Source organism: Lepus europaeus, chromosome 8 (genome assembly GCF_033115175.1).
Source record: "Lepus europaeus isolate LE1 chromosome 8, mLepTim1.pri, whole genome shotgun sequence".
Classification (NCBI taxonomy): domain Eukaryota; kingdom Metazoa; phylum Chordata; class Mammalia; order Lagomorpha; family Leporidae; genus Lepus; species Lepus europaeus.
Genome location: NC_084834.1, coordinates 63,461,184 through 63,473,843, shown reverse-complemented (window position 1 = coordinate 63,473,843; position 12,660 = coordinate 63,461,184). Strand labels below are relative to the sequence as shown.

The 12,660-nt window shown below is 39.4% G+C and overlaps 1 pseudogene; it reads left to right on the top strand.

The window, feature by feature from the left end:
- Positions 1–10,670: 10,670 nt before the first annotated feature.
- Positions 10,671–11,368, top strand: LOC133765285 (small ribosomal subunit protein eS6-like; annotated as a pseudogene).
- Positions 11,369–12,660: the final 1,292 nt, after the last annotated feature.

Here is a 12,660-nt window from a genome sequence, read left to right as displayed (position 1 = left end):
GCCTTAGCAGAGAGCTGGATTGGAAGAGGAGCATCTGAGACTTGAACCGGCACCCATATGGGATGCCAGTGCTGCAGTCTGAGGCTTAATCTGCTGTGCCACAGGGCAGGCCCCAATCCCTTTTTTTTTGATCCTTGTTTTCTTTTGGCTTCACTGACATGACTCTTTTATTTTGAAGTTTCCATCTTAATTTATTTCCAGTCAGTTATATCTTTAGTCCCCCAATGGCCGCTACAGCTGGTGCTGTGTCGATCCAAAGCCAGGAGCCAGGTGCTTCCTCCTGGTCTCCCATGGGGGTGCAGGACCCAAACACTTGGGCCATCCCCTACTTCCTTCCAGGGCCACAGCAGAGAGCTGGACAGGAAGAGGAGCAACCAGGACTAGTACCTGGCACCCCAACCGGGACTAGAACCTGAAGTGCTGGCACCGTAGATGGAGGAACAGCCAAGTGAGCCACGGCGCTGGCCAAGAGCTAACAAAACTCTTAATGAGATTTCTTCCTGGACACTCAGGCTGTCTTGAAAGCTTGTGACGTTAGCCCTTAGGTTCTTTAGATATAGATGAAAACACTTAGGGCCACCTGTCCTCTGTGAACTCTAAAGCAGTGGAAGAGGCAGAGTGGCACATGTTCCCTTGAACATGAAGAAAATGAGAATTATGAAGTATATGGCACAACGCAGAATCATTTCCCTGAAGAGCATGGCTGCATCCTCTCCAAATATGGATTTCATTGTCCTAGGATAACATGCTTGTACTTACCAAGAGTAAAAGTACAGTTACAGCTTTCTCACCAATAAGGCATCTTATTTACCTAGCATGGCCTGTGTAGAAACCACACACAACACATCTTTCAGGAACACTTGTGATTTTTTTCCCCCTTAAAATGCAGGAAATTTAGCCTCTTATAGATTGCAAGCAATTCTAAAATCTTTCCCAAGAGATTTCTCCTTCAATTCTTTGTGCCAAAATGCAATTTATTTTAAGCGCTCTTGAATTTCTTAGGACTTTAATGGATTTAATGAATGTTTGGCTATTATTTCTCACATCAGTTTTATGTGAGAAATTATGAACAGCTGTGAGTTTTAGAGGCAATTTCTTTATTGTGGTCTATAAGACTAACTTGCTTCTTGGCTGGCAGGTGGACATTAGGCATTTAAAAACTTTTACACTCTTAATGTCATAAGGTATAATAAGAAAATGCATTTAATTCACTGTGGTGGATATCAGAAATAAAAATAGTAACTGCATCAGTGTTGATATCCACTAGTCCTCCTCATTCTGATCTCTGTAGGGAGGAGAAGCACAAAAAAACATCCAGAACCACAATGGACACAATAGATGGGGAAGCACCAAAGATGGTTATAGACACATGCAACTGGAAGGCAAAGTGCACAAGAAATAATGTGGGGTTCAGATCCCAGGAGCCAGATATTAAAGTTTTTATGGAATAAGTGGGGGGATTATAAACACAGTCCTCCTGGAGGCTGTCTTTATTCATTTGTCAACCAAGTGGTGAGGGCATTGAGCCAGGTATACTTTGTGTAGGTAGGAACTTTTAGTTTTAGTGAGATGAAAGCAAGGTGAGACATAAGGGACAAAAGAGATAGCCAGACTCCTAATGTTTTCACTGTAAGTTTAAAGAAAGAGGGGCAGAGGGAGGCTAGTTGACTTTTGAGGCTTCAGTATTGTGTGACTGAGTTTCTTAAGCCAGGGGAGAAAATACAGGTTTGAGGCAAAACCCTGAGTATGACTGACAAGTACTGTGGCCTGGTTCATGGTGTGAACTCAAGGACCAGCCCTCATTCAGTTGAGAAGGGAGCTTCTCTCGCATCCAAATGGCAAAAGACTGGTGGGACAGCAGCATCCCTGCAATTCTTAGCACAAACTACAACAATGGAAAAACTGAGTTGTTTCCAGAAAAGAAAATTGTGTGGCAGACCACAGCCTTCTCATTTAGATATTCTTGTGAAAAAGAAAAAGAAAGCAATTATGAAGTTTGTCATGTGTTATTAGAGAAACATCTTCCAATTCAGCTCTAGTATTCTTTGAGACGATTTGGTTTCCACCTGGCTGCCTAAAGAGAATTGCTTGGCTGCTATAGCAACTGTGTCCCTGGATATATGACAGTTGACAAAAACACTCTTTATATGCTCATTTTTATGCTTAGGAACGTAGCCTGAGCTGGTACTATGGTTCAGGTAACAAACTGGATGACAAAATTGCTGTAAGATGATGTTGTAATACCCCTTCATCTCACACCTCACATCCTATTCAACAAATTCAGTCAACCCCACCACTCTGACCCTGGTTCAGTCACTACCTTCTCTCACTTGGTTTCTTGCATTGGCCTCAAAATGGATCTCCCATTTCCCCACTTGTCTTTCTCCTGTCCACTCTCTAAACAGCTATCAGAGTGGTCCTTTTAAAGTGTAATTCACATGGCTTTATTCTTTCATTTAAGCCTTCTACTGGTATATCAATCTGCTTCAAAATTCTGAATAAGAAAGAATTTGATTTCCATGGTTTACAATTAAGCATTCATTTCTATCATCTACAGGTCAGTTGGGTTGGCTCAGGCTCAGGCTTTAGGGAAAATGAATGTTACTCTGGGGCTCTGACTGAAGAGCCAATCACTACCTGGAGGAACAAACTTGAAAACTATAGCCCTTACTATAGCTTCCAAAGACACATATGATCTAGTCAGTGGCTCCCTTTTGGAAGTCATTTCCTACAACTTTTCACCTTTCTCCCCTGTTGCAGATGCTCTGTTCTCAGTTTCCATCCTTTCAACCCTCCATATATATGAAGGACTGCCAAAACGTTCACAGAAAAAAATGAACCACAAATTTCAATTTTTCGTTTCATCAGAGAAACTTGTCTTTAATTCCTTTTCCTTTGAACCTTTTGAAGTACCCATGTACTCATGTTCCTGGACATTTGCATCTTCATCCCTCTGCTTGCAGTTCTCCCTACATTACTCCACATTACTCACTCCCCTTGGCCTTGTTCTGACTGCTGTTCCAATGACATTTCCAAAAAAGGTCTTCCCTGGCTGTTCTGTTCCACACAACAGCACTCAACACACTGCTTCTTCTCAACATGCTTTATTTTCTTTTCTCAGCACTTCATTGCAATATGTTGTAAGTTTATTTGATGTTTGTCCCCTCTGTGAGACCTTAAGCTCTGTGAAGGCAGGGATGTTGATGTTTGCAGCTAGTGTGGGAGCTCCAAATACCATTATTGAGTGAATAAAGAAACACAATTGTATTATTTTCCAGGTTCTTTTCATTTTCTGTTGCCCTTCAAAAGCTTTGAAGACTTGGGAATATATATGTATCTAACCATGTAAACAGATAAAACACTCTCAGACATAAGCAAAGTTTTCGATTTTTATGTTTTCCTTTATAGATTATTACACACAAGCTCCTTCCACAGATGGAAAATATTGTTCTGAGCAATTTTTTTCTTGTATTTTTGCTTCCCAGTAGTGCTTTCAGGTTTTGGAAATGGAAGGCCTAAGGGTTTTGTCATGAGCTTTGATCTAGTATTGCTTGAGTTGATGCACTTTGGATTGTTTGTGTATTTATGTACATATCAGAGATTAACAGACTTTTACAGTGGGTGCCAAGTTTCCAACTCCCCTTTTTCATTTTTGTTTTAACTTTTGGTGAAATGCAGAAGCTTACTTTCCTGGATAAAGTGTGTATACACTAGAATGTAGAATGTAGAAGTGTTCTTACATTTCAGGACTAGAGAGATGACCAAGAGTGAAAGATCTGAGGAGGACTATAGATGACCACAGGCCATGCAAACTATGAGTAGCTACTCTTTCACAAGGAGAAGGATGTGAAACTCACATATCTTATACCTACTGTGTGGGCCAGGCCTCGTCAAGCATCAGGCACAAGAAGGGTGGTGTCTATAACAGAAAGGTTGGGGTCATTCCCAAAAATAATTCCTATCAATCACCAACCTGTGATTTTAAGTCCTAGGAACAAAGTCACCAATCTGAACTGGGACAAGCAATCAATGTATTGTGCTGAGCAGCAAGGGAACCAGGAAATCAGTTAAGATTCCCCATTTAGAAAAGGAGAGAGCTATTGAGGAGCAGTTCTAGAAGCCATTCTGTGAATGTAGTTCATGTGCCACGGTATTCCCCTCAGCTCAGGTAAAGCATGTGATGGAGCTGAACCAGGCACTGTGGGTGCTCAGGGGTTTTGTTTAGATTCAGTTCAATATAATGATTTAATGTTTTTAAAGATTTATTGATTTGAGAGGTATAATCCAGAGAGAGAAGGAGAGACAGAGATCTTCTATCTGCTGGTTTACTCCCTGAATGGCTGCAGGAGTCAGGGCTGAACAAGGCTGAAGCCAGGTAGGAACTTCTTCCTGGTCTCCCATGTGGGAGCATGAGTTCAAGGACCTGGGCCATCTTCTGCTGCTTTTCCAGATACAATAGCAGGGAGCTGGATTTGAAGTGGAGCAGCCAGGACCCCAACTGGTGCCCATAGAGGATGGCAGCACTTCAGGCATGGCTTAACCCACTGTGCCACAGTGCTGGACTTTAATACTAAGTTTAATAAAAAAAAATACTACATTTCAGCAATGTACAGATCAATCAGACAGAAAACCAGCAAGGAAACAGCAGATTTAATCAACACTATAGACCAAATGGACCTAACATATATCTGTAGAACTTTTCATCCTACAGTTGCAGAATATACATTCTTCTCAACAGTGCATGGAACTTTCTCTAGGATTGACCAAATACTAGGCCATAAAGCAACTCTCAGCAAATTCAAAAAAATCAAAATTATACCATGCATCTTCTCAGACCACAATGGAGTGAAGCTGGAAATCAGCCACTCAGGGATCTCTAGAACATACTCAAACACAAGGAAACTGAATAACATGTTCCTGAATGAACAGGGGGTCATAGAAGAAATTAAAAGAGAAATCAAAAAATTTCTGGAGACAAATGAAGACAACACAAAATATCAAAACTTACGGGATTTAGCTTCCAAAGTATCCACCACTGCTGAGGGGATGGCCAAGTAGTGTCAGTAACATTTCAGGTAGAACTGTAAATTTCCTGTTAGAGATGCCACCTGTCTTCACCTGGCCAGCTCTCCTCTCAGGCCAGCTAGGTAATGGAAGTCAACAGGGTGCCTTCCCCAAGCAGGTTCACACTTCTCTTAAGATGTACCACATGTGAAGAGATAAGTCTGGGCCTCATATCTGACAAGGCCTTAAAGCCCATCTTATTATTATCAGACCCCTTCTGTCAGTTTCTATTTGCTTCTCAATCAGAAAACTTAGTTGTGGTTTAGACAGCAGTTCTCTTAGGTTCTCCAATAATGACTCCGTCTTTTGTTCTAGACCCTCTCTAGCCCATCTGGGGCCTCATTCCTTTGTAATTGTAGCCTCTGTGCTAACATCAATGGCTCTACTCCTGACCTGTGTGTATTGATGGTTCTCTCCCCCACTTAATGTTGCATGATTGTTCAGAATTTCTCTACAGACAAATCTCTCTATCTGCAAAAGATGAGTGGCTTTTCTCCCAGTCCTGGTTGAGATCAGCTTTAAATCACATCCATCAAACAATCTTCACAAGGGTCCATAGACCCCTCTCATTTCCTCTCCTCTATGAGATACTCTCATTACTTGGTTAATGTCACTCGTGGGATCATTGGTTGCTCTTCTCACCCCGTCTTTTATACTACTGTGTCTATTTAAGTGTTGATATTGGAATAAACCAAGGCCTTCACCAAACAGCGGTCAATGAAATGCTGCTACAGGGATATACTTGGCTCCCCACCCAGGAGACAGTGGCTTGAGACATCACCTTATGCCAGCAGAGAAGGGCTAATGTAATCCCATACAACTCTTGCTTTATAAAAAACAAAAGGGGGGAGTATTAGTAAAATGGCACAGTCTTATCTATGACATGATCTACACCCTGGATACTATCCTAGGCTCTAGCCCCCAGACGCCATTGCCGGAAGCCAGGTGACCACATGGCCCAAGCACCAGTGTCAGCTCCAACTCCATCCTAATTGGATTTGCTGCTCCTACTTCCCTACCCACCACTCTCCCCCATGGCAAAGTTTTAAGAGCAACTGTTTCTGAACACATGGCTCTCTTTCTCTCTGTCTCCCTCTCAATCTTTCTCTCTGTCTCTTGATCTCTCTCTAGCTCTCTCTCTTGATCTCTCTCTTATACTCTCCTTCTCCCTCTTTTCCTTCTTTACCCCTTCCATCTGGTCTGAAGGTTTCCCCCAATAAACTCTTTCCTTACAAAAAAAAAACTTTGGGGTGGAACCAGTACTGTGGTGTAGTGCCACCTGTGGTGCCTGCATCCCATATGGGTGCTGGTTCATGTTCCAGCTGCCCTACTTCTGATCCAGCTCACTGCTATGGCCTAGGAAAGCAGTGGAAGTACTTGGGCCCCTGCACATGCATGAGAGACCTGGAAGAAGCTCCTGGCTCCAGACTCCTGGCTTCAGATTGGCACAGCTCTGGCCATTGTGGCCAACTGCAGAGTGAACCAGCAGATGGAAGACTTCCTTCTCTTTCTCTCTCTCTGCCTCTTTGAAGCTCCTTCAAATAAATGAGTAAATCTTTTAAAAACATTATGGGATACAACAAAAGCAATGTTAAGAGGAAAATTTATAGCAATTGGTGCCCACATAAAGAAATTGGAATGGTACTAAATAAATGAGCTATCAATGCATCCCAGGGATCTAGAAAAACAACAGCAAATTAAACCCAAAACTAGTAGGAGAAAAGAAATAATTAAAATTAGAGAAGAAATCAACAAAATGGAATAAAAAATGCAAAATATCAGTAAAACAAAGAGCTGGAATTCTGAAAAATAAACAAAATTGACATGCTTTTGGCTAAACTAACCTATGAAAGGAGAGAGAATACTCCAATCAATGAATTAGAAATGAAAAAGGAAATGTAACAACAGATATCACAGAAATAAAAAAAAATCATCAGAAATTAGTACAAAGAGCTGTATACCAACGATCTGGAAAACCTAGAAGAAATGGATAGATTCCTAGAAGCATACAACCTACCTAAATTGAGCTGAAATGACATAGAAAACCTAAATAGATCCATAACCAAGATGGAAATTGAATCAGTAATAATGGCCCTCCCAAAAAGAAAAGCACGGGACTGGAAAGATTCACTGCTGAATTCTATCAGACATTTAAAGAAGAACTAACTCCAATTGTTCTCAATCTATTCAAAACAATTGAAAGGGAGGGAATCCTCTCAAATTCTTTCTATGAAGCCAACATCGGCTTAATTCATAAGACTGAAAAAGATGCAACAGAGAAAGAGAATTACAGACCAATTTCCTTGATGAACATAGATCCAAAAATCCTCAAAAAATTCTAGACAGTCGAATCCAACAACACATCAGAAAGTTCATACATCTAGACCAAGTGAGGTTTATCTCTGGTATGCAGGGATGATTCAACATTCACAAGTAAACCAATGTGATACATCACATTAACAAACTGAAGAACAAAAACCATATGATTATCTCAGTAGACACAGAGAAAGCTTCTGATAAAACACAACATCCTTTCATGATGAAAACTAAGAAAATTGGTTATAGAAGAAACATTCCTCAACACAATCAAGGCAATTTATGAAAAACCCACAGCCAGCATCATATTGAATGGGGAGAATTTGGAAGCATTCTCACTGAGATCTGGTACCAGACAAGGATGCCCACACTCACAACTGCTATTTAATATAGTCCTGGAAGTTTAAGCCAGAGCTATTAGGCAAGAAAAAGAAATGAAAGGTGGGGCTGGGGCTGTGGCGCAGTGGGTTAACGCCCTGGCCTGAAGTGCCGGCATCCCATATGTGCGGCAATTCTAGTCCCGGCTGCTCCTCTTCTGATCCAGCTCTCTGCTATGGCCTGGGAAAGAAGTAGAAGATGGCCCAAGTCCTTGGGCCCCTGCACCCACATGGGAGACCTGGAAGAAGCTGCTGGCTCCTGGCTTCGGATTGGCACAGCTCTGGCTGTTGCTGCCAATTGGGGAGTGAACCATCAGATGGAAGATCTCTCTCTCTCTCTCTGCCTCTCCTGTTTCTCTGTGTAACTCTGACTTTCAAATAAATAAATAAATCTTTTTAAAAAAGAAATGAAAGGGATACAAATTGGGAAGGAAGAAGTCCAAATATCCTTATTTGCAGATGACATGATTCTATATAGAGAGGATACAAAAGACTCCACTAAGAGACTATTGTAAACTCATAGAAGAGTTTAGTAAAATAGCAGGATATAAAGTCAATACACAAAAATCAACAGCCTTTGTATACACAGACAATGCCAAGGCTGAGATTCAGTTTCTAAGATCAATCCCATTCATGATAGCTATAAAAAAAATCAAATATCTCAGAATAAATATTAAAGATCTCTATGATGAGAATTACAAAACATTAAAGAAAGAAATAAGACATACAAAAAAAAAAGGAAAAAACTTCCATGTTCATGGATTGGAAGAATCAATATATTCAAAATGTCCATTCTTCTGAAAGCAATTTACATATTCAATGTGATATCAATCTAAATACCAAAGACATCCTTCTTAGATATAGAAAAAATGATGCTGAAATTCATATGGAAGCACAAGAGACCTTGAATAGCTAAAGCAATCTTATATAACAAAAATAAAGAAGGCATCACAATGCCAGATTTCAAGACATACTACAAGGCAGTTATAATCAAAACACCTGGTACTGATACAAAAAAAGATGGATAGACCAATGGAACAAAATAGAAACACAAGAAATCAATCCAAACTTCTACAACCAATTTATTTTTGACCAGGGAACCAAAACCAATCCCTGAAGCAAGGACAGTCTCTTCAACAAATGGTGCTGGGAAAACTGGATTTCCACATGCAGCAGTATGAAGCAAGACCACTACCTTACACCTCACACAAAAATCCACTCACCATGGATTAAAGATCTAAGTCTATGACACAACACCATCAAAATATTAGAGAACATTGGGAAAACCCTGTAATACACTGATGGAGGAAAGGAGTTCTTGGAAAAGACCCCAGAGGCACAGACAGTCAATAAAAAGGCCCATAAAAAGGTACATATTATTGAATTGCCTCAGTGAGCTGTATTATGGCACTGTACAGGGTTTAGGTCAAGACTAAAATCAAGTGTTGGGTTTTTTTATATTTTCCAATATTTCTAACAGTATTTATTAATATTAACAACATTTATTATTAATAATATTTCTAATCACATCTTATCAGTTATGGCCTTCAGTTTTTCTGTATATAAAATTTCCTACTAATTTCCCAAATTCTCTATACTAAAATATGATGTCATCATTCATTAACAGTATTTTTCTTTAAACAACACTGTTCATTTATGACATGCTTTAGTTATCTATTGTTGTATAACAAGTTACTTTAGAATTTAGCAACTAAAATCAACAAATGATTATTGTCCTGCAAAATTTATGAAAATCATGAATCCCAAAGTGACTTAGTTGGGCGGATTTGACTTAGGTTTCTCTGGTGAATACAGTCAAAATGTCAGCAACGGCTGCAGCCATTTGGGAACCTGAAATGGAGCCTACAGTTCCTGCTCCCCACAGGCTTATCCTACACTGTTGACAAGAGGCCTCATCTCCTTGCGCTTGTGCCTCTCCATCGGGCAGCCTGAACAGGCACCTAACTTCTCCCAGAATTCACAATCCAAGAGAGAGCAATGGAGAGGCAGCAATTCCTTTTATGACATTTTCCATCACTTCCACCACGTTGTATTGTTTGTGAATCATTAAGTCCATGGAAGGGGACGGGAATCAGCCTTCACTCTTTGGAAAGGAAGATTATCTAAGAATTTGTGGATACAGTTTAACATACCACAATCATGAAATCATTAACGTTATTTAAGCCATTCTCATAATTCTACAAATGAGGAAACTGAGTCATAAGGTATAGTGACATGTGAAAATTCTTATTACTCTCATATTTTTGCCTTTTGAAAATTGAATATTTATTTATCTTAGTACTTTGAACTTTCTAACTTCAGCTTTTGTTTTTAGTTTTAAAAAAATATTCTTGCAACCATCTGGCCATTGTAATCATCTGGTGAGCCAACCAGAGAGTGGAAAAGCTTGCTCTCTCTCCTTCTCTTTCTGTAACTGAGTTTAAAAATAAATAAATCTTTAAAAAAATAAAAAAAAATTCTATCATTTTATGGCTTTCGTTTATTATTTTTGGAAGATTTATTTATTTATTTTGAAAGTCAGTTGGAGAGAGAGCGAGCGAGCGAGCGAGTGAGAGATCTTCTACTCTCTGGTTCACTGCCCAGATGGCTGCAATGGCTACTGCTGGGCCAGGCTGAAGCCAGGAGCCAAGAACTTCATCCAGGTCTCCCGCATGGGTGGCAGGGGACCAAATACTTGGAACATCTTCTGTTGCTTTTCCCAGATGCATCAGCAGGGAGTTGGATTGCAAGTGGAGCAGCCAGGACTACTGAGAACCAATGCCAATATGGGATATCAGTGTCACAGGCAGCAGTTTAACCTGCCATGCCACAAGGGAGGCCCCTGCTTTCTTTCTTATATCTAAAGGATACTCCAAAGTTTTCATAGAAAATGGAATTAAAAGATAATTTTGTTTTGGCTGCCAGAAACTCATCGAAGTGGATGATGACTATAAACTTCGTACTTTTCATGAGAAGTGTATGGCCACAGAAGTTGCTGCCAACACTCTGAGTGAAGAATGGAAGGGTTATGTGGTCTGAATCTGTGGTGAGAATGACAAACAAGGTTTTCCCATGAAGCAAGGTGTCTTGACCCTTGGCTGGGTCCACCTACTGTTGAGTAAGGGGCATTTCTGTTACAGACCAAGGAGAACTGGAGAAGGAAAGCACAAATCTGTTTGGGGCTGTATTGTCGATATCAATTTGAGTGTTCTTCACTTGGTTACTGTAAAAAAGGGAGAGAAAGCTATTCCTGGATTGACTGATACCACAGTGCCTGGGTCCTAAAAGAGCCAGCAGAATTTACAAACTTCTCAAACACTAAAGAACATGATGTATGCCAGTATGTTGCAAGAAAGACTTTAAACAAAGAAGGTAAGAAACCTCGGGCCAAAGCACCCAAGATTAAGCCACTAGTTACTCCACGCCAGTGTATTGCTGTGAAGAAACTTGTACTAACAAGAACAAGGAAGAGGCTGCAGAATAGCCAAACCTTTGACCAAGAGAATGAAGGAGGCCAAAAAAAAAAAAAAAAAATCCACCAGGAACAGATTTTAAGGTGTGGGCTGTCTTCTCTGAGAATATCTACTTGTAAATCTGAGTCTAGTAAATAATAAAGTTTAATAACAACACATATATAAGAATGGGTTTCAGATCTAATATTAAAATACTAAGCATAGATTTCAAAAATTATTTAGCACCAAAGTAAGCATCTTTTCAATCCCTTTCCCATCGCTTCTCAGCCTTTTGGCTAAGATCAAGTGTAAATCCCTTTCCCAAAAAATTTTATACTGTTATATTTTTCTTCTTTTTAAAAAATTATACATATTTACTGTGCATTATGTGATGTTTCATTGCATGTATACATTGTGTAATAAAACCAGGGTAAATATATTTAACATTTCTTTATAGTGAAAGTATCCAAAACACTATCTTCTAAGTTTTTTAATAGAGAAATATACAGTATATTAACATTACCTATAGACACACTACTACTGTGCAAGAGAATCCCAGAGAAAATATAAGAAAGAAGAAAACTCACTGGTAAGAACAACTCCAAGAACTAATCCAGAATTCTCTAATATTCTAAAGATAGAATATAAACCATTTATGTCTTTACTGTGAACAGCCAAAAATAATTCTAATCACTATATTAAAAAGGTTGAGACAAGCATTACTGAAAGGGCAAAGGTAAAATCAAAAATTCAAGTGTGGGGAGAAATGGAGCACAAATGTAGAGTCCTTTGTTAGGCTTGCTTATCTCTTATTCTCCCATGTGGGTGAAAGAGCCCAAAACACTTGGGCTGTCTTCGACTGCTTTCCCCTGAGCATTAGCAGGGAGCTGGATTGGAAGTGGAGTAGCTGGGACTAGAACTGGTGTCCAATTGGGATGTCAGTGTCTCAGGCAGTGACTTCACCTGCTACAACACGGTCCTTATTTTCTTATCACTTGTGTTTCTTTCCCTATCTTTATAAGCAACATTGTCATTCCAAGATAGCTTGATATGGCCAAAAGAAGAGCAAGAACCTATAACAGACTTACCAGAAATAATAAACAAGGGATCAAATATAACACTAGAAAAAAATCACTTAACCACAAATGAAGATTTTAGAGAGACAGAAAAGAATTACAATAAAAATACAAAACATGTATCAAAATGGCAGAAGTAAGACCTTGTCTATCAATAATTACGTTTAATGTCAATGGACTAAAATATCCCATTAAAATACAGAGAATAACCAAATTATTTTAAAAAAAAAGAGAACCCCATTACATGCTGATTAAAAGAAATTCACTTCACATTTAAGCACACATTTAAATTGAAAATAAAAGGATGGAACAAGATTTTCCTTAAAAATGGAACACAAAATAAAGCAAGAGTAGCCACATTTCTAGTAGATGGAA